At 35.1% G+C, this 24,375-nt stretch overlaps 1 protein-coding gene across 1 annotated transcript in view; it reads right to left on the bottom strand.

The window, feature by feature from the left end:
* Nucleotides 1–24,375, bottom strand: part of sr (stripe) — a 1,127,550-nt gene that overhangs the window by 720,740 nt on the left and 382,435 nt on the right. Inside the window, exon 3 of the mRNA XM_069823631.1 lies at nt 11,268–11,349. The gene's annotated coding sequence lies outside the window, so the exon portion shown is untranslated. The remainder of the gene's footprint in view (nt 1–11,267; nt 11,350–24,375) is intronic.

Raw genomic sequence — 24,375 nt, 5'->3', positions numbered from 1 at the left:
TGATGAAAATACATCAGTATTATTTCCTTGGCTTTCTTTATATTTTATAAAGTATACTCGTATTAAAATAATTATATTTTGTGAGGGAGGATAGAAGTTATCCCTGGCACGGATATTCATATGAATTTATGAGGGGGCAATAACTTTCCAACAGAGGGAAATCCCTCCCATTCCCCCCGTTAATTCGCACCCTGATTTAATTGAATTCTTATAATTGCCAGAAACGTTTATGCTGTTCGTGATTGTTATTGTGAGTATGTTTGCGATTGTAAAGGTATTATTGTGATTTGAAATTTTTTAACTCTTTTCAGTTCTGTCTTCATACTCCTCGCATTTAACTTCAACAAGTCAGAGCCTTGTGGTTAATAACTTCATAATACAGAGTGATTCAGTGACTATGTTACAAATTCTTAGGGATAATAGAGGAGACAATTATGAACAACTTTCATATAGGAACCTATGTTCAGAAACGTTCTGTTTGGTAGTTACAGACCTGGATATGTTAATCAGTGTAGCTAGCTAGAATCGAACTCAAGGCCATCCGTTTGAAGTTTGGTTGCAGACGACCTGTTCCTGCAAATGTTGATGATTTCTCATAAACAAGCGAGTTGGCATCGTAAATGATATTTTGACTGATTAAAATCTTGAAACTTCTCTCGCAACTTGCTCATGCATTTCATTTATGGAAGAGCAAAAGGCAATGAAGGATAATTTAATTGATTCAAACGTTACTTCCGTTCACCTTTTTTGCAGCTTTGCATATTTTTATATTTAGGATGGGTCTTATAATGCATCTGTTCCTGATAACATTTATACATTTATATATTCCCATCATAGAATACTTATATCCGTATAAAAATACTCTTAAATGATTAATATTCTCCGTTTGTTGAGTGCAAGGCCACTTTAAATATACGGAGTCATTTGTTTTCATTTTATTGTAACGTATTAGTCTGAGGCGGCTCTGATAAAACGTACTGTTATTTTGAAACTCGTGTAACTATCTCGTTAAATATCAGTCCTACCAAACTTTTGCATGGAATAAAACTTGTCGGAAACTGTGTTTAAAGAAGCTCCTGTTATGTAACATTTTTCATAAAAATCAATAAGCGTGATACTTCGATTTATTTAATTCAGGTTCCTTTACAACCTCTGTTTTAAATAAAGTATTTTGAATGTCATATAGGCTGAGATCTAAGTTAGAACGAACTTAATCTATATTTAAATTTTCATAGAAATCGGTTCAGCTATTATTACGTGAAAAGGTGACAGACATTTTAAAAAAGCTATTTTTGGTCTCAGGATGGTTAATTATATATGTTAACATCAATAATTTTTGGAAAAGCGAAAATTACCAGAAAAATTTTGGTTACAGATTTATTATTAGTATAGATTTAAAAACTTCTCTATGATAGGAATAAGAAAAATTCTCAAGAAATATAAAAATTATGTGAGACATAAAAGCAATAATTAGTTAATTACTGTTCATTTTCATTCATTGTTCTGCCCAAGGGCAGGTCTTTCACTGCAAACCCAGCTTTCTTTAATCTTTCCTAATTTCTGTCTTCCTCTTTGTCTCCTCATATAATCCATATATCTTAATGTCGTCCATCGTCTAATATCTTCTTCTGCCCCGAACTCTTCTCCTGTTCACCATTCCTTCCAGTGCATCCTTCTGTAGTCAGTTTATTCTAATTCAGTGACCCAACCAATTCCTTTTCCTCTACCTGATTAGTTTCAGCATCATTCTTTCTCCACCCACTCTTCATTTCTTATTCTGTCAGTCCACTTCACACGTTCCATTCTTCTCCATATCCACATTTCAAATGCTTCTAGTCGCTTCTCTTCACTTCGTCGTAAGCTCCATGTTTCTGCCCCGTACAATGCCACACTCCATACAAAGCCCTTTACTAGTATCTTAAGGACATGTAATTGCTGCGGCGACAATGGATACTTCTCCCTATTGTGTAAGTTGGGTCATTTTCTACTTTAACAAGAGGCTAGCTGTGTGCATTATCAACGCGCTTTCTTTAATTAACCACAGGCAAAGACTTTTATTTCACGACAATGTTATTTTAGTCCACTCGCTGCAAAAGAAATCCGACATTTCTTTTAGTATGGTGGCTTATTTTTCCACGTACGAGTAAGTGTAATGTTTCAGAAGCTAAGGCGAAAATACGCATTGATTAGATATCATTCAGACTTTAAACTCTGATATCGCAGAATCAAAAATGGATGTATTTAGAACTCTACGACAACAAAGTTACGAATTGCCGAAGTCACGAAACTGTTGCAACGACAATGCTGCTAGTGCGCTCTCATAGAATTAAAGCTGACTGTATTCAAACATCTGCGACAATGAAGTCACGTGAACTGTAAATTTTTATTTCAACAAGTTTTACTGCGCAACCAAGCTAAGAACCAGTGCAGGATTGATCTTACAAGTTTAACCACCCGCACGCCGAAAGAAATTTAGTTATAATAACTAAGATAGCTAACAGTGAAATCGAAACTAGTGAACTGAGATAATTTACTATTTAGTTTTCATTTTAATACTAGAAAGTTGTTATTCTAAATCCTTAAGTATTACTTTAAATTCCTTTAATTTATATCATATTGTCCACACCTGTGGAGTAACGGTCAGCGCGTCTGGCTGCGAAACCAGGTGGCCCGGGTTCGAATCCCGGTTGGGGCAAGTTATCTGGTTGAAGTTTTTTCCGTGGTTTTCCCTCAACCCAATACGAGCAAATGCTGGGTAACCTTCGGTGCTGGACCCCGGACTCATGTTACCGGTATTATCACCTTCATTTCATTCAGACGCTAAATAACCGAGATGTTGATACAGCGTCGTAAAATAACCCAATAAAATAAAATAAATTTATATCATATTATGAGACCAAATAAACACCTATAGTGTATTTTTACTGTACATATTTAAAGTTTAGTGCATATTTAAACAATTTTTACTGCATAATTGCATGCATATTTTCAAGTTCTTTAGAGCATAAACTTCCGTGGTCTACTGATAATATTAAAATCGTAGTTAGTTTTTCAGTACTAGTAACGGTAGTATTAAGCCATAGCGGCAGTTAGTTACTATATTGTGTTTGTGACGTAATGATAACTGAGAGTTTTTGACATATTTTTTATATTTCGAATTATCGGACGCAGTTTGAGATATCGAAGTTCGACTCTACGTATTACTCGACCAAGGCCAGTGGAATCCTGCAGCCCGGAGCCGTGGCGCTACTGCTCCTGCGTTCGTAATACCGCATCGCGATAGTTCACATTACGCCCGCGGCTCCACTCGCCTCGGTCATATTATATTATTTTTGTTTCACATATTTCTTTGATTATTCGTTTATCTTTCAGCAATGACAATTTAAGGCTCCTTATTGCACCAGAAAATCATATTTTGTGACTTTCCCAGCAATCATAAGTTATATTTATTACCACTAATAACAGAGAATGTATCCTAATTCGCTCCGAATTCTGAGTATCCTGCTGTCGCAAATTGTTATATATAGCCGAGGATTGAAGGAATTAAGGAGAGACGGAATTCATACGTACACTGAAGCGGTCGTTTATTACCTTTGTAAATTATTCTTTCCACACCTTGTCCTTAAAAAAAAGGCAACTATATAGAAGCCTCTATTACCCTCCCCCCTCCAGTGATTTGAAAAATGAATTAACATAGTGTACATAAATGGGCAGATTAAAAATGCTGTACAAATCGCTGGGTTGTTGAGAGCTACATAGCTTGTAACGTAATTAGTCTAGGAGTATTTTATGAGGCCACTCATTATACATACACATTGATAAATTAATTTTATAGGTCGTCCACTACATCCATTGCAGAGCCTAATATGATCCAATAAGCTTGGTAATTTATGACGAATCAATTAGACTGCGTATAACAAGTTCACAACGTTTTTTCCACCCCATCAACTTTTTCATCCAAGCCATCAGATCTTTTCATAACAAAATTAATACAAAATATTTATATTCTATCATTTCCTAGTCTTTGTTTTGTGAACGAAGGGCCCTCGAACGCTGGGTGTTGTTGCTTGATGAGGCTGGGGAATTATTTACATGAGCGGGACCTCATACATATTTATTAATGCGATGGATCTTGAGGTCGTCCACACGCTCGCATCCCAGCTTATGCCCTTGTAAGGCGCTTGTTCCCTCACACCACCTTAAGGTGTACACTCGTGGAAAGTGGTATGAGTCTGCCTTCTAAACTGTGGCTGATAAGTGAGAAGGAAAAGTTTCTCCTCGTTCAAATTGCCACTTAACTTTAAAGTTATCTCTATCTTCGCTTCAATTCCAGACGCACGGAGCAAAGTTAAGTCATGTGGCCTGTATTTCAGAACTTTGTTTAATTCAATTTACAGTACAAAATATGTATTTTGAATTCTTAAAAAGTACACACATGACAACCATACATAATCTATTCAAGACAGGATTATAGAAGAGTTGTAATCATCACATTTATCATCTGCATTTAGAGCAACCTGTTTGCTTCTCAAAAAATCATTGAGTGTTAGTGCTATAGAAAGCATTAAGGAAACTGTTTTGTATTTAGATTCTCGATCACCTGGTATAATTTCTTTCCACGAAATTAAATTTAAACTTTTCATATATGTAGATTAACGTGTTTAGTGTACATGAGCTTAAATTGTCATCTAACCACTATGTAGTTAATTCTCTGATCACAATAAAACGTAAGTACAGATTAATGTCACTTGTATAATTTTATTATAAAATTTCGACTAGGCCATTAAGCTAAAGGTAAACAAGTTCAAATTTTCTTCCGGATAGTTTCTTTGCTGCCTAGGCCTATGTCGTCTGTGACATTGTATTTTGGTATTTAATTTTACACACTCCTATTTTACTTGATAATGACATTTCCTTCTTTTTCTCTTTCATTTAAGCTTTGCAGCCCCTTCATATAAATAAACCCTTTAAATTTTGTCTCCATCTATTTTGTTTCCTTCTGAATTGCAGTCTCATTTTTAACTGTTGCCCTTTTTCGTCCTCTACACAGGAGTCACATGGTGTCATTATAGGTGAAAGTTAAAACTGAAAACAAATAGGAAAGCACGTCTCGAATTTCCTAATCTAAGAAAACTTACAACATAGATATTTATATGAAGAGAGCAAATTAGAACAATAATGTTCATAATTAGCGCGGATCTTTAATAAAAATGAAACTACCCGGTAAGATGATGATGATGATGGTTGTGGTGGTGATAAATAATTCGGCATTCAGATAAAATAATAAACAAATGTAATGCAAGTCATGATAAAAGTAAATGAAATTTATAGCATTAAAATATTATAAAAATTGTATCGCAACATCTGCTTTTAAAATGGTGGCTTAGAATCTCATACATGAGAATATGAGAATCAATTTTTCCTTATATAACATAATTATTGAAGTCAACATTTTAAGTAGCCCTGCTGAAGATTCTATTTGAAATGAATTGATGTTACTCGTCAAAATGAAAGGCTTAATAAAACGCAGAGGAAATAAGGAGAAATTTAAAGAATAAAATACAAAGAGAAATAATTGTGATGGAAGGCTAAATGTAAATTATGAAAAACATAACAGCTGCTCTAATAAATTGGTGAAATTATATTTTTTTAGACCTGTCATAGGTGGTAGTGCTGGTGGTGGTGGTATTTATTCCAAAATTTTAAACTCTGTTTTACATGGAGTATATTAGCGCTACATAGTGTAGACCAGGGATGCAAAATTGTGCTACAATTGTAGCACACGCCACAAGTCGCAACACGTGACTCATGCCTTTCTTTCACCCCCACACGTCTTGGATATGGTAGGGGAGAGAAAATATGTATTCAGTGTGCTTGCGGACGTCACAGATATGTAAGTCAAGGCCGGGGGATTGTGGACGGGGAACAAACTCTTTCCCCATGCTTCCACCCCTCTCTTCCCCAGTTCTGCAGCCCTGGTTTAGACTAATCATAATAACTTAATAACAAACACTTATATACAGAAACTAAAGTCTTGAATATATCAGATGTGTGAACTTAATGAAACATTTGTAGCAACAGTTCTTTTGAAAAACAGTACATATACTTCGTTATTTTACAATATATAGCATGCGCAATAAGGTATTGTCTTCGGATATAAAGTACATGATATTCAAACAGTAGAAGTTCAACAGACTTCATATCTGCATATAAGCACATCGATTCTTCTGTAGTAGTATCGTAGGTGAAACTACACAATAAAAATCTTGAATTGTATTTTATGTTTCTCCCAGAGCTTCGCTATCGTCAGTCTTGATTTCAAATACTAACTAATTAATTTTTCACTGGAAATTACCACATTTCACGTGCAATATTCCCCGATAAATTCCCTTACATATAGTGAATATGAAAAAGAAATAGTACAGTAATTTAGAAGAAATGGCTGCACGCAGACTGCATGTGGTCAAAACACTTTTTTCGGTATTAGACACGGTGACAACACGTTTACCCGTGAAAATCGAAAATAGATTTTTCAGCACTACAATACATTACCTTTATACTTCTCTTGGGAAAGTAAAAACTCAATAACCACATTACCCAGCAGCAGCTTAAGTATGGTAACGATCAGATAAGTCATTCAGTGAGGAATAATGTTACAGATATTCTATTTGTAATATGTTAGACTTATTTCTCCTTTATATAATCAGGCGATCCGGGTATGAAACCAGGATTGATTTCCTGACTTAATTTCCAGCGTCTCGGTACATACCTTCCGGCAAATTCAAAGATAAAATCTTTACACTCACCACGCCTACTGCGCTACTAATTCTCCACTCATCGTCCTATCATTTATCTTCACAACAAATGACAGACGCATCAAGTTGCGTGTCATTAAATTATATAATAAATAAACTCTTCATTAGTGTTATGTCATGCACCACAAAACAAAGCTAACAGTGTATCATATAAACATAATTTTTATATATAATTTTTAAATTATATTAAATTAAATTATTTCTGGCAGTCCATTAAGAAATTATCGCAGGTAAAACTATCTGTATTTCCTCGAATAAAGAAACTGAGAAACTGAATACTTATATTTAACTACAAAATCTTTCTGGGATAATAATAACAGTTTAAGAAATTGCTATATTATGTCCTTCGATAAAACTCTTCTCAATTTCGTATGTGGAGAATTTATTGATATGCAGTACTCTAAGTAAAATAGAAATATTCTTGACAATTTTAACTGTAATAAACTTTCAGTTACCGTTTCGTGAGTGGGTTAAATTCGGTTTTCCTAATTTTTCGGCTCGCAATAAGAAAGCTAGTTCTCTTGACACTGTTTCGCTCATGACAAGTTCCTATTAATATTTATTTGCAACTTTAGTCAAACATTATATTCAATGTCATTTGTATGTGTAGTGTTTAAAATTGAGAATTCTCTGTTTAACTAATTACAGTCTTAAATAATTGCAATTCTGCCCTGTTTTTATGGCTGGAAAACTGATGAAATAATCGAGAAATAGTAGGCCTTTTTGGAATAGGGATAAATAGAGAAAGTGGTAAATTTACTACTAAGTCGTATGTTCCGTGTTCATGGTGAAGAACGGATAAGAAAGTCTAAAAGTAATATTTTGCAATAGGGGTAAATATGAATAGAGGTGAATTTACTATTAAGTTGTATCATCCATGTTCCTAGTGGTGAGAAACTGATGAGAAATTCGAGAATGAATAGTTTGGAATAGAGTTAAATAGAAATAAAGGTAAATTTACTATCAAGTTGTATTGTTCGAGTCTTTCGTAGTGAAAAACGAATGAGAAACTCGATAAGAAATATTTTGGAATAGAGGTAAATAGGAATAGAGATAAATTTATTATTGATTTGTATTACCCGTGTTTTTGAGTAGATGTAAATAGGAAGAGACATAAATTTACTATTGAGTTGTATTATCCATATTCGTGGCGGGAAACGAATGAAAAAGTCTAGAAGGAATATTCTGAGTATGGGTAAATAGAAACGGAGGTAAATTTCCTATTTAGTGTTCTTCTTGCTACGAAACGAATGAAAGCTGGAGAAGGAATATTTTAGAATAGGGGTAAGTAGGAATAGAGATAAACTTTTTATTAGGTTGTGTTATCTGTGCTCTACGTCGTAAGAAACGAGTCAGAAACCCGAAAAAACGTATTGTGGAACAGGAGTAAATAGGGACAGAGGTAAATTTTCTATTAGTTTTAATATGCCTGTTCTTCGAAAATGCATCCATCTCTCACTGTTCACTAACTCTGATACACGGGAGTTTGCTGTGTTTGTAATACTTTATAATTCGCTTCTGTCTAAAATGATTGTGATATGCATGTTAATACAGTGTTTTATATAATATAAATCTCTTTCCATTGAAGTGATACAAAATATATTAGGTTTTAAATATTCAAGCTGTAATAGTACAGTAGTTAATGTTGACAAAATTGTTTGCGACACATTCTATTTAAGCCAGTGGTCATCAGCACTCGCTGAAATGGGTAAAGGGTAAGCGGAGCCGTCCCATGTGCCCCTTCGTGCAGCAGGAAGAGGTAGAGAGCATACCCGCTAGCAGCTACAAATGCACTATAGTGCAGTGTGTTCTCCGCGGGTAAGTGACGCTAGCCTCAGGGTGCTCTGTGCTGATGACCGCTGATTTAAGCGGTAATTAGTGTGTTAGATACAAACGCAAAAATGCGTACGAAGAAACTCCCACTACAATAATGGCATCATAAACGTAATGCCGCGAGCATGCGAACTTGGGTCAGAATTAAGAACTAAATTAACTGTAGGGATACATTTCGCAAATCTCTAGTCAATATATTGTTCATTTTAATCGCTATCATTTATAATGAGATAATACATGTAATTTATTGACACTAATTTCGTAATGTGAATTATGACTTTGATCTATTCTTGTCTGATTATGTGATTTAATTCTATTCTCATTAATGGATGTAATACTATTAATTTTAAGTGTTGATTGGATTATGTCCTCACATTTAAGGTTAGTTGGAGTCATTCCTGCGAGAATTCTTGAAAATTTAAATTCTCAAACTTCTCTTTTTCTCGTTTGTAGAAGCAGTAATGTCCATACTTGATATCTACAGAAAATAATGTACTGGCATAGATGTATTTTAATACGATTAACTTTTGTATTTCTTTGTTAAAGTAGTTCTTACAGTGCGCAATTGCTTTGGGAATTTAAACCTTTGTTCTGAACATTGTATGATTCATTATTATTATCAGTTATTCATAAGAGCTCTAAAAGTATTATTTAATATACGAGTAATAACTATACGAAAAATTATGAAACTCGTATAAAAAAGACGTAACGCTTGAACTTTCACATGTTCTTAATATGGCTTTCTTATGTCACTTAGCAGAGGTCAATGCGGTAGTCCTGAATCTTGTCATGCTGTTTTCAGTCTAACACACTCACAGGAACGACCCAAATGATTCTCAATCTCACAACACCCAGATCACGTGACAATGATGGAAGAAACAATATTTTTGTAATATAACCTATATATTGGTCATCGGCATATATAGTCGGTACAATCAATGTAGGCTTACCGTAACGTGAGGTACTAAATTGCAACTCCAACAGTTTTCTGCCATTACTTATCGCCTGCTTAAATTGAGTGATTTTTTAGCTGTTAGGTTCACTTCACTGCTGAAAACACTTCCTCGAATACACGCTTTTTACAGATATCACTATAGTTAGTCATTTTGTTACTGTTGGTTTAACACAATTTGATGTGCTTTACAAGCAAGCACCTATAAGAAACTAAATTCTCTAATTCAAACATATCTTGTGCTTATTTATATAGCGTTTATAATATAACATAATATATCACGGAAATATAATTATTATAATGTAATGTAGTTTAAAGGAGAAAAATAACTTTTTTAAATCATGAACATTCATTTACTAATATTTAGTACATTTGGACGGCTCAGAAGTGAGTCACCAAATGGAGGAAAAAAGAAAATGAGAGTTTTATTAAATTGTTTATTCCATAACCCCATTATGATTTAAAAATTAACTATTGAGTTATTCATGTGTGACAGTAGCTGAAGGAACTTAATACATAACTAACTTACATAACTGTTAAGTAATAAATGTAACTATCAGAGGCAAAAACATAAAAAATTACTAACTTATTGCTTCCTCCCTTGAACGTTTTTCAAACATCTTTCTGGAAAATCTAATTCGGGCCTGCAGAACTGTAGCTCTTGAGAGCGACTGCTTTCCTCCCCTCTTTTACCCCACCCACCTTTTCTACCTGTGCGGTCATGGCGTTCTAGTTACGCTCGGCCGCATCAACATTCTCGGGGCGGAAGTCGATCATCCCCAATAAAAGTGGAGTGAGGCTGACGTGATAGTTCCCCTACTTTGCGAGTTCTGCAGGCCTCGTCTAATTCTAGGACTTGTAATCATAATAATCATCGGTATCATCGCTGTGATCACATCTGGTGGGTCTCTGTAGACGTACTGATAGTGACATCGACTTTTGAATGGAATTATCTTCTGAATTAAAAACAAGTAAATGTTGTGATATTCCATTTGGTATTTCAGTTTTTCTATTTGTCATTTTATTGTACCTTTTGTTGGTCTTAGTTTCGTTTTGTTAATTTATTCCATATTTTCTCTCCATTTGATATTAATATATTTAATATCTTTGTTTATCCTGTTATTTTAAAAATTGGGTGAAGTAAGTACATAAATAAAATGAACTAACAATCAGTCAGATTAGTTGGAGAGTTTTTTTTTTACATTTATTTAAAAGTTGGCTGAAATTGTAGCAGAAATTTGATTCGAACAAATGTAATATTGAAACATTCTTTTACAGAACGAAAAGTTACATTTGTAACATTTCTTCATTCTGCAAAGGAATTTTTCAATGTTATATATGTTCGGATCAAATTTCTATACATTTAAAGAACAAAATTAAAATTCTTTGAATAATTTATCATAATACACTGCTCTCTAAATTGACTGAGAATATTGGAAATTCAATCAAAGGCTTTCCCAAAACACGCTATGACAGGTTTGATATAAAACAATTTTTATCTCGAAAAGGAAGCAAAAACGAGTAAAATTGTATTAAACTTTTTTGTTTGAAATATCTCAGATAATCACACACACAAATACACACACACATTGAATTCTTATGCTCATGAACTTATAATATGATATATAATCATATTATTTTTATGTGATTTTGTTGTGAATATATACCTGATAAAGAAGTGAGCTGATAGCTGTTCCTTGCAGAATGCTGATCTTTGATGATCTTACTGCATACGATATCCAACGAACCCTGCAACATGAAGGAAGGTGACATGAAGCCCGAGAGATAGGAATACGTTCTCCAAATTTGTGCTATAATCTGCCGTTACGGATTTAGGTTGAACATTTTTGTTACATGGGCATGCATATATACCAAGTATTGTACGTTACATGTGCTTCGTACATTGTGTATGTTTATGTTTTCCACTTTCATTGAATATCCCAAATATAAAGAACCTTATTATTATGTACGGTTAACAATGTGTAGATTGTGTGGTGTGTAATATGTATTGTGACATGGTGTGGTGGTGCGTGTAACGTGCATTTAATTTGTGGTGTGGTGGGAGTGTGTTATGTGGATTTAATTTATGATTTGTTGGGATGTTCATTAGAGGAGAAAAATAAGCTTCAGCGCCGGGGATCGAACCTGAATTCTTGGATCTATGTACGAAGCGCTCTAACCACTGAGCTACGCCGAAGTTCAATCCACAGCACCGGATCGAATCCGTCTCCTCTAACTTTCTCCCTTTGTGACCTGACTCCAAGTTCGACATATATGTTGACAAAAGTCAACTGCTATTGTTACCATAACAGATATATTCTGTAGGACCAAAAACATAGTCCTTACGTTGATGGGATGTGTTGTGTGCAATTCATTTGTGGTGTGGTGCTGTGTGTTGTGTGGATTTCGTTTGTGGTGTGGTGGAGTGTGTTGTGTTGAGTGGGTGAATTTCATTTTTGGTGTGATGGGGTGTGTTGTGTGGATTTCGTTTGTGATGTGGTAGAGTGTGTTGTGGTGTGTTGTGTTGAGTGGGTGAATTTCACTTTTGGTGTGATGGGGTGTGTTGTGTGGATTTCGTTTGTGGTGTGATGGGGTGTGTTGTGTTGAATGGGTGAATTTCATTTTTGATGTGATGCTGTGTGTTGTGTAGATTTCGTTTCTTGTGTGGTGTGTGGGGTGTTTTGTATTGAGTGGGTAAATTTCATTTTTGGTGTGATGGGGCGTGTTGTATGCAAGTTGTGGTTTGGTGGGATATGTTGTGGTGGATTTCATATTCAATGGATATAATACCAATACATTATGATGTTAGATTTTTTTATACAGACATACCGAAAGACTCCAAGTACTGCTGTTTCTATCATATATTTAAGTTCTGAAGTTCTGAGCTAGACTTCTCGTATTAGTATAGAATATTTCTCTTACGTAGGATTGTGGAAAATCTAGTTTTGTCACTATTTATCTCTACAACTGCAGTATTCGTCGGATGTCTTTTCTCATTAGCATAAGAAAAATCACGTATCAAGTTTTCTGATACTCTGTTAGTAAGTGTTCTGTATATTCGTTTCTTCTTGTTTTTCTTTTTCAATGTACTTGCGCTGGAGTTGGTCATGTGTAGATTATTTAACCTCCACGTCTACTGCCATCGATCAACTCCTTTGTCTTTGTAGTGTAGAAATGCAGACGATCAGCAATAATATTTTTATTAGACTGGTTTCTGCAATAAAACAGACACGAAGCTGTCATGTCTACTTGTATTCCACATTGAAAACGACATTTCTGCATCACGCATTTTCTCTTTGCTTTTAGATTAATAACATCGCGGAAAGCTACGTGCATTTCGTTGAAGAATGTTCGCTCAATTCGGGGAAATTCATTGCAGTCACAAAATAATTTGCACAAAATAATTTTGAAACAGTATATAAAAATATACGGAGGAAATGGTGTAGTGGTTACGTTGTCCGCCTTGTATTTGGGAGGTCCGAAGTTCGATTCCAGGGGGTTGTCATTCTGACTTGGGTTTCCCACAGGTTTCCATATCTGTTTGTTTAATGCTGGGAAGGTATCAATTACAAGGACAACGACCCACTTCCATCCCAATCCCCAATTCCTCTGTGACAAAGTAATTTTATATGTCATCTCACCTCCCGCGATAGACCGAACATCTTTCCGAGAAGTGTCGTACCTGGCTGAGTGTGCTTCTATCTACGAGAGGAAACATAATTAATTCATTAGAGACAATTAGTAAAAATCGAAGTCGCCTAACATATACACACATAAAGTTAGTCTTAATCACCTTTAAGGTTTGCACATGTATTGCAGAAAGAAGACAGATTTTCCAGCACTAGGACCATGCAGTCTAGGTTGCATATTAATCTCTTGAGAGAAAAGAATGACAAGAGAACGTTGCGGATTGATTTGCATCACAATGTAAACCTATTCAATTACCTAACAGTCATCAGATCACAACTTAATGTTGAGGAATTTGATCTCGTCCTAGGAGTTTAACTATGCTCACCGAGTGTAAACATTGCACAGAAAAAGAAGTTCACCTAGCGTGTCATGCCCATTTGGTAAATTATCATTGAAGCTTATTATTTTTTATGAAATGAAGTAAAGTGATTTGAGGGAAAATGTAACGTGTGAGTGTATAGTGAAGGAAGAATGGAATTTGTAAAGTTGATGGAAAGAAGAAATTTCTCTTCTCTACCACAACGCTGAGAATTGAACCTCACTTGTTAGTTAGTGGAATGATAAGTCCTACCTGTAGTACTAGGCAACCGGAGCGATATTTTACCATTTTCCTTCCTACCTCCGATCATTCTTTCCTTCCTACCTCCAATATTTCTTTCCTTCCTATCTCCTATACTTCTTTCCTTCCTACCTCCGATCGCTCTTTCCTTCCTACCTCCGGTCGTTCTTTCCTTCCTACCTCCAAACTTTCTTTCTTTCCTACCTCCGATACTTCTTTCCTTCCTATCTCCAATACTTCTTTCCTTCCTACCTTCGATCGTTCTTTCCTTCCAGCCTCCGATACTTCTTTCCTTCCTACCTCCAAACTTTCTTTCTTTCCTACCTCCGATACTTCTTTCCTTCCTATCTCCAATACTTCTTTCCTTCCTACCTCCGATACTTCTTTCCTTCCTATCTCCTGTACTTATTTCCTTCCTACCTCCGATCGTTCTTTCCTTCCTGCCTCCAAACTTTCTTTCCTTCCTACCTCCGACTGTGCTTTCCTTCCTACTTTCGAATTTTCTTTCTTTCCTGCCTCCGATCGTTTTTTTACTTCCTACTTCCGAACATTCTTTCCTTCCTACCTCCGATCGTTCTTCCCTTCCTATCTCCGAACTTCCTTTTCTTCCTGCCTCCGATCGTTATTTTCTTCCTACCTCCGATCGTTCATTTCTTCCTACTTTCAAATTTTCTTTCCTTCCTACCTCCGATCATTTTTTCCTTCCTACCTCCGTACTCCCTTTCCTTCCTACCTCCGATCATTATTTCCTTCCTACCTCCGTACTCCCTTTCCTTCCTACTTCCGATCGTTATTTCCTTCATACCTCCGATACTTCTTTCCTTCCTACCGCCGATTGTCCTTCACTTCCTACCTCCGATCGTTCTTTCCTTCCTTCGAACTTTCTTTCCTGCCTACATTCGATCATTCGTTCCCTCCTACACCCGTTTCTTCATTCTTTAGTTCTTTCATTCCGTTCCTTCCTGCCTCCATTCCTTCGTTTATTCGCCCATCTGTCTGTTCGTCCTTTCATTCAACGCTTCGGCCTTCTATTCATACCGTAAGAACTACAGTATTGTAATCTTTTTTTTTTTTGTATGATGGTGTTAGTATTGGTTTTGTTAAAATTCAAAAGATGGTTATGTAAATATTGTGAAAACGGATATTCTTTCAGAAATTCTTCCCAAAACATTATTGTCCTTTTTTAAGAAAGTATTTGTACATCAACTTCCATGTTTCGTAATACGATTGTATTAATATTTCTACATTATCCAAGAAAATCCCATACAAACTGGTGTTAGTATTTCCGGCCTTTGATAACTGTCTAACTCCATAATAATACAACGCCTTTGAATTCCCAGTATGGAATAATGCACACACTCGGGTCATATTGTATGAAGGTGAACCAATGCAAATGAATATAGCCACAAAATTGGCGCGGAAACGAGATTCCGTTCTGGAGAATCGGTCGTGGTTTGACGGGTTGTGGCACTGCATGCCTGCTCAATTACATTGGAAAGAGGCAGTGTTGCACGACGCGATATTCCGAAGCAAATTGGATTGCAGAAAACGAATTATAAGTTGTAAACACTCACACGGAAATAACTACTGTGATACAACAAGTGTGAATTAAAACATCGTTGCTAATAATAATAATAATAATAATAATAATAATAATAATAATAATAATAATAATAATAATATATTTCTGATTTTACAATGTTTGTACATTTTTCCGGAGTCAATGACTACAGTGATTATATTTTTATGTATGTTAATAACTCTTCTCCATTGTTGTCTCTCATACCATAAATTATTGTTGTAAGTATTCCTTTCATCCGAGTGTCCGTTCTTCTCTTGTTTTTCTCTTGTGTCCTTGTGATATCCATTCCATAACTCTCTGCGGCCATCGTTCTTCTCCCATTCTTATAACCATTCCAGTTATTTGTCTTGAATGGAATCAATCATTTAATTTTGAACATTCATTTTTGTCTTATAATTTATTTTCTTATTTTTATCGCCGAGATAACCTTGCAGATCATCTTCAGAAATCAATCTCTGTTGCTATTAATTTTTCCTGAGTTTTGATTTCAAAATCCAAACTTCTGACCGTATGTCATATAATACTTCTCGCTAAATTGTTTTAGATATTCATGGTCTAGCTCGCGCAAGGAAGGATTACCTAAAAACAATGGTGGCGTTGTGTTTGTTTTGACGTGTGTGTGTAGGCACACCGAGGGGGCGAAAGGTGCGAGCCGATGGACGTACTGTTTCTTCCAAGAAGATGAACATTGGAGCCGTTCAGAGCAAAAGTGGTGTAAGTCAAAATTGGGTAATGAGGTTTAAAGTAAAAATTCCGTAAAATATAGCGCAAAGTAGCAATTAATATGTCCTTCTTGCTAGCCACTGACTACTAATAGTTTAAATAAATTGAATATTAACTGCTACTTTGCGCTGTATTTTACAGAATTTTACTTTAACCCTCATTACCAATTTTTCACTTACACCACTTCTGCTCTGAATATCTCATATGAGGACATCGCTTTGGAAATAAAGAACGTAGCAAGAGAAAAATTCGAAACTAAATAATTCGCAACATATGTTTACGAATGAAATAATAATACCATGCGATACAAGACACGTATTCACTTCTTTGCTGAATGTAAAGAAAAATTTAGCAAATTATTATCATAGATCTGATCATCATAATTATAACACAAGATACAGTTTTCAATTGACTGAATCTAATGTTAGACTGGAAATAACTAAAAAAACAACTTAAGTCCATGGCAGTATCTATGTTTAATAGATTACATAAGTCTGCACACACTGTTAACTATAATACATTTAAGAATGTTTTAAAACTCTGGATGATTAATCATCCCTTTTATAGTATTAATGAATACTTTGAGTCCTCCGTTAATAACTTATGTTTTTAATATAATTTTATTCACTCTGTTTTGTTTTTATTATGACTATGTCCTTAGTATTTGTATAATACTCATGACTTTAATAAAGTCTAATCTAATATAATCTAATCAATAGAACAAACCAAAGTCGTAATGTAACTATCACAACGCAAGACTGATTCTATCGATGCCATTTCTCTTTCGACTGTACTCTTGCATATCATTCAAGCTATCTCGTGACCTTTCCTGTCGCCCGCTCTTCCTTATCGCAGTGTTTGATTCGCATTCTTTCCGTCGGTATTCACGGCTTGCGAGACCTATACCACCTCCTAAATAGATGTGACGTCAGCAATCTGCCAATCACAGTTGTCAGCTTTCTCGCCCACAAACTGTGGCAAAAATAAGATACTGTTCTCCAGCCAGGAGATTAACCGTGAAAGGAATGTGCTTAATATTGCATCACCTATTGGAGCGAAGTAGATCGATAATATTACTGTTATAACGTCAGTTTAAAAAACATGTGCTCTCCTGCTTATGATATTTCCTATATGGAGGGATTCAAAGACCAGGAGATTAACCGTGATCTAATTTTGTAACTAGGGTATATAAATATGTATGTATCAATGCTATCGTTTGTGCTTTGAGAGTTAGCCAATGACGATGCGTGTACCCACGTGTGTGACCTTATGACATCTTATGACATCAACATTCATTCACAGCATCACCCCGCTGCGTCTCATTCCCCTGAGACTTTCTCCTGTTTGGAGTACAATCCTTGCTCTCAACGTTCCCATTATTTATTTCACGCGCCAGAAACGGTGGCTTTGGTTATATAATGTATGAATCTTTGGAGTGTTGTGATTTGTCCCCAATAAATTATTGCATACACAACCTCGTTTCATTTCTCGCACCACGCACATGTAATTCTATGTAAACGTATACAGCATGGTAAAGCTATGCACCGGTTGACAGGTGTTCGCGCCCACAAATAGTACTACGCAAAGATATGCAGCATAGTGAAGCTATGGACCTGTAGATTTTTTTTATCAGGGTGCAGTAATAGTGCACTCTAAAGGAGATGAGACATGCATCGTGGAACATGGGCTTAACATTACCGTATCACTGCAGGGCATCACAGTAATGCACAGCGCCAGCCATACGAACCTCTTTTCCAATCAACGGATCGGGTTGTGTCGATCCGGCATTCAATATGAAATGTTAGGTAATTCCAGCCTTTCTACTTTTAATTTACAAATCATGTCGTGTGAAGAATAGCAATTTGATAAAGCGTCTCTCTATAAATCACTGCATTCTTCCCATCATCGCTTCTACGAGGTTTAGAGAATGAGGTACATCTCTTCCAAAGGTCAGCGTTTAGACGGAATAAATCAATGCCTGACGCTCTGACTTACGTTCATTACAGTTCACGTCCGTCTCCTTTCCCTCCTGCAATCTGCATTCCACTGCACAGTGTTGCACTGGCGCACAAAAATTCATAACCTAAAATGGAATAACACAGAAGACTAACTTAATGAAAACAGACTCCTTTGCGGCTCAAGTGGTTGTGTTTTAGGCAATAAATAGGGCAGAATTGGGTTTGACTCCCTACACAGAAGTGGATATAATGGAAAAAAGTGTTCGTCACGTGTTGTTTGGCTGGTTGCCTAGTTTCATGCTGACTACATGGATTGAGAATGTTATTATTTGTGAAGGGGATTTCCAGGTGAAATGAAATGAAATGAAATGAAGCGAATCAAAAAGTCCGTATAAATTTGATAGTATTTGAACTGCAAATGCATAAAAGTAGCAGTTAAAATTTTTATGTACTGTAATGTTGACTGCTTTATAATACATAATTTAGGAATATCTCAAGGTGTTAGACATATATTACATACTACGTGAACAAATATTCTTCAATCTGAATATAGTGCACATGGTTCAGGAACAAATTGTTAGAAAGCTGAAATTTTAGGTATATTTTCAGAACTCAAGTACATTAAATCTAGTCTTCCACTATGATATTGATGTATGAATTTGAAGTATTTATAGAAACTATTAACTTTAATTAAGCCGTTCAGAGCAGAAGTGGTGTAAGTCGAAAATGGATAATGAGGGTTAAAGTAAACATTCTGTAAAATATAACACAAAGTAGCAATTAATATTCAATTTATTGAAACTATTAGTAGTCAGTGGATATCAGAAGGATATATTATCTGCTACTTTGCGCTGAATATTACAGAATTTTTACTTTAAACATCATTACCCAATTTTGACTTACACCACTTTTGCTCTGAACGGCTCAATTAGAGTGATTAGTCACATGAAAAAAGCAACATAACTAATCATAGAAGTACTATTATAATAGCATATTTTAAGAATTGTCTTATTAAGAACAATCAGTAAAAAATCGAGCTCTTTATATAATTTCCCTTTTAGGTGTGAATAGTGTACACCGTACACCCATAGCACTAATCTTACATTTAAATTTCTACATTTTACAGTGAAGTTCATAGCAACTACAAAATACTACGCACCTAAACGTTGTGCCTCACATCTTAAAAATGTTCTAAATAATCCACTATAACGTTGTAAATATTACAATGAATAATAGCTGCAGCAAATAGGCCTATGCATGTACAGTTTAAATATTAGCAAATTTATAATGCTTTTTTCCTTGCGTTCAAGTAGAAGTCTCCCTGTCTTCTATGTTAAAATAAATCAGAATAATTTTGTAAAGCAGAAAAAAACTAAGTATCATTGTAACAGTAATAATAATAATAATAATAATTATTATTATTATTATTATTATTATTATTATTATTATTATTATCTTTTGAAAAGGTGGAGAAGTTCAAATATCTGGGAGCAACAGTAACAAATATAAATGATACTCGGGAGGAAATTAAACACACAATAAATATGGGAAATGCCTGTTATTATTCAGTTGAGAAACTTTTATCATCCAGTCTGCTGTCGAAAAATCTGAAAGTTAGAATTTATAAAACAGTTATATTACCGGTTGTTCTGTAAGGTTGTGAAACTTGGACTCTCACTTTGAGAGAGGAACAGAGACTACGGGTGTTTGAGAATAAGGTTCTTAGGAAAATATTTGGGGCTAAGAGGGATGAAGTTACAGGAGAATGGAGAAAGTTACACAACACAGAACTGCACGCAATGTATTCTTCACCTGACATAATTAGGAACATTAAATGCAGAGTTTGAGATGGGTAGGCCATGTAGCACGTATGGGCGAATCCAGAAATGCATATAGAGTGTTAGTTGGGAGGCCGGAGGGAAAAAGACCTTTAGGGAGGCCGAGACGTAGATGGGAAGATAATATTAAAATGGATTTGAGGGAGGTGGGATATGATGATAGAGAATGGATAAATTTTGCTCAGGATAGGGACCAATGGCGGGCTTATGTGAGGGCGGCAATGAACCTCCTGGTTCCTTAAAAGCCAGTAAGTAAGTATTATTATTATTATTATTATTATTATTATTATTACTATTACTATTATTTTCATTTTGTAGTGGAATACTTCTGTGTTCTTCTCAGATTTTCTCAACTAAAAGATATAATCTTCCTCCTCCAAAGGTCGCGATTCTTATGTTCTTCATCTTCCATATTTCTTATTTTCATGCTTTCCAAGGAAGGCGTGGATTTCATTTCCTTTTTTCAGACGGTAACTAAAATTATGACTTCTTTGTTTAAGCACCTTCTCTTGGTATTATGTCTCTATGGCATCTCATTTGTACTACACGGGACAGCTGTCTTTACCGGCGGCTTGTTTATAAACCAGCTCGACTGCGCTGCGGTTTCGGAAGTACGCTCAACAGCAAATATTAATGCAATCAGTTACTGCTCTGCCACCGTACGGATAGGTACATTATTAATAGTGACTTCGGAACAGCGTTGCCAGTCCTGAGGCTTGACTGAATTGCACAATCGGTTTCAAATTATCGTACTTTTGATTGGAGGATCGTACACTACATATAAAATAGGTCTATTTTGATTAATTTATCTAAACTCCCTCCACAGTGTTTTATTTAAAGGATTTTTTTTAAATTCTTATAAGGAAATAATTGTTAAAAATTAAATATCAGCACATAAAATTATTTATAAACACTTTGTTGTCTTCTTACCTTTGGAGGATCCTCAGAAGGATAAACAACAGCAGGCACAGAAGAGTCAGAACCTACATCTAGCTCTTTTACAGTTTGTTTAATCAGAGCAAAATCAAGCTTTAAGTTCAGGAATTGTTTACCATTATTTTCTACAATTTTGTTTCCTTCCTGTATATTTAGGTACACCGGATGTAGATTTTTGGGAGTAGGACTACTAGGGCCACTATCACTATCTTCTATTCCATTGCGACTATTTCACGTCAGAATCTACCACAATGACACCAGATTTCTTACTGTCTGTACACTATCACGAAACACGACTGGCAGAAGCAAGTGCTATATATATAACAGGCTGTTCCTTGTTCCTTTGTATGTACAAAATAGCCCATAATTATATTGAATATTTTTATCTTCTTTTTCTGTTACGGGGTTCTCAAAACATCACAACCAACTTAATAGTTATTACATGCTTATGTGGCAACAGTAATTATGTTTAGGCTTTTGAGAGGATTGGAGAGACCAGTTTTCTGAGATATTTGGAAATAAACAAAGGAATGTTTGTCAGCATCATTTTTGAATAGCCACATGTAATGGTCAATACGTGAGTTCATGTCGCTATAACAATGTTTGCCAAAATCAAGTTGTCATGTCACCTGGGCTTGGGGACATAGGAGAGCAATGTTTATAGAAATATGTTTTGCGACAGTCGACTTCTACATTAATTGTAACGCAGAAGTGCTACATGCAGAAACTACTATAAATGTATAAATGAAATATAGCCTATCCGTAATACTGGAGAAATGTATATATAAAATTCCATTGCAATAAATATTTAAAATCCTCTCTTTTTGACATGTTTTACCTTCTTTGTCGACAGGATCGTACATTTTACGCACTATCCGCGGGTTGGATCGCACGATCGTAAATTATACCAAATTATCGCAAATGGACGATCCATATCGTATGGTTGACACTGCTTCGGAAGTATTTTATATGTAGTGGTAGCATTGTGTGTAATTTTGTAACATGGAAACTCCGCCATGGGAAAAATACGTTCGCAAAGTAGAAAGATAATAAGTTATATAGTATTTAAGTTCTATAAAGAAGAAAAAATAGTGGTCTAGCTATTCCTCTGAAAAGAGATGTGGCAAGAACAGCGAAAGTAGTGGGGAAGAGTGAAAAATCGGTGAGAAATATAGTAAAAGAATGCGAGATTGCTAGCATTTCGGACACGCAACGTGTGCCTATAACATAGCTGTGGATAACTGTGTAAATCCCGAAAAGACAAAGTACGATATATGATTATGTCTCCTGACGAGAATATTGTACGAAATGGAAACATAAAAATTGGAAATTTATCCTTTGAAGAGGTGGAAAAATTCTAATACCTGGGAGCAACAGTAACAAATATAAATTATACTCGGGAGGAAATTAAACACAGAATAAATATGGGAAATGCCTGCTATTATTCGGTTGAGAAGCTTTTATCACCCAGTCTGCTGTAAAAAATCTGAAAGTTAGAATTTATAAAACAGTTATATTACCGGTTGTTCTTTATGTTTGTGAAACTTGGACTCTCACTTTGAGAGAGGAACATAGGTTAGGGATGTTTGAGAATAAGGTGCTTAGGAAAATATTTGGAGCTAAGAGGGATGAAGTTACAGGAGAATGGAGAAAGCTACACAACACAAAAATGCACGCATTGTATTCTTCACCTGACATAATTAAGAACATTAAATCCAGACGTTTGAGATGGGTAGGCCATGTAGCACGTATGGGCGAATCCAGAAATGCATATAGAGTGTTAGTTAGGAGGCCGGAGGGAAAAAGACCTTTAGGGAGGCCGATACCCTAGATGGGAAGATAATATTAAAATGGATTTGAGGGAGGTGGGATATGATGATAGAGACTGGATTGATCTTGCTCAGGATACGGATCAATGGCGGGCTTATGTGAGGGCGGCAATGAACCTTCGAGTTCCTTAAAAGCCATAAGTAAGTAAGTATTAGTATGTAGTACTTCCTCCGGGCCCTCGTCTCTGCTACGATTACATATTCCATGTAAGTTCACTCTCCGAGTTATTCATACGTGTCTCGAGTAGGCTACTGCATGTTTGCAGGTTGTGTACATGCTCTCTCTCTTCCCCTCCACTCACCGTCCCCGCCTAACATACAGTACACATAAACATGATAGTGGGCCCTCGGAGATCAGCGATATACTTATTTGTCCCGAGTATAGGTATATTCTTGCAGTTTTTTCGTCCATTTATTATTATTATTATTATTATTATTATTATTATTATTATTATTATTATTATTATTATTATTAGATCGTTCTTGGTATACGTGCCGAACATCTTACGAGTATATTGGATAGTCCACCTCCGTGGCTAACAAATTATTTGTCTTCTGTTTCAGTATCCATATTTAAACAATTTAAAAATCTTAAAGTAGGATACTTTTACTATTTCATTAGATACGAACATAATAATAATAATAATAATAATAATAATAATAATAATAATAATAATAATAGTAATATTAGTTTTATTTTCCCTGGCAGAGTTAAGGCCATCAGGCCTTCTCTTCCACTCAACCAGGATAAAATCACATACAAAAAATAAATACCGGTATTCAAATATTAACTTAAAAATAATAATAAACATAATTAAGTAAAAAAGAGATATTGAATACATATACACAATCAGTATTAACTTTAAAATAACAATAATAAAAAAATATACATAAAAAAAAGGCACTGAATACATAATCTCAAACAGGAAAATACATCTAGTATACAGTGTTAACTAAAAAAAAAGAATTAATACATATGAATATAATCTCACAACTAAAGGAATAGTAGAATTAGTATGATCAGCACAGTACGTGTTACATTGAGACAATGACAATTACCTAGATATAAGTATTAATGGAAAAATAAAGTAATGACTGTGTAAAATAATAATAATAATAATAATAATAATAATAATAATAATAATAATAATAATAATAATAATAACAATAATAATAATAATAATAATAATAATAATAATAATAAATAAAAATGATACCTAAAAAACTAACTCCTTGCATTTAAAATATATCTAAACAACCTAATTTTAAACAACTGAGGACTAAGACTACCCTGATTTCGAGCGGCAGCGAATTCCATGAGCGGGCCATGGCTATTGAGAAAGAACTTGAGTACAGAGATGTCTGATGACGTGGTATTGATAGCAACAGATTGTGCTGTGAACGTGTATTTCGATTATGATGTAAAGCTAGAAGAGTAAACCGAGAGGCAAGGTAGTTGGGTGTGGACTCATGTATAATTCGATATAGCAGGAAAAGAGAATGTACTAAACGCCTATCTCACAAGCGGAGCCAGGAGAGTTGTAGAAAATATTCAGATATATGATCATGTCGGCGGATATCGAAAATAAATCGGACGCAGACATTATGTACACGATGAAGTTTTTGAGAGAGTTCAGCACTTAGGTCGCTATATAAAACA

The sequence above is a fragment of the Periplaneta americana genome, chromosome 4 (assembly GCF_040183065.1).
Source record: "Periplaneta americana isolate PAMFEO1 chromosome 4, P.americana_PAMFEO1_priV1, whole genome shotgun sequence".
Lineage (NCBI taxonomy): Eukaryota > Metazoa > Arthropoda > Insecta > Blattodea > Blattidae > Periplaneta > Periplaneta americana.
Note: the sequence above shows the minus strand (reverse complement) of the source record. Positions and strands in the feature narration are given on the sequence as shown.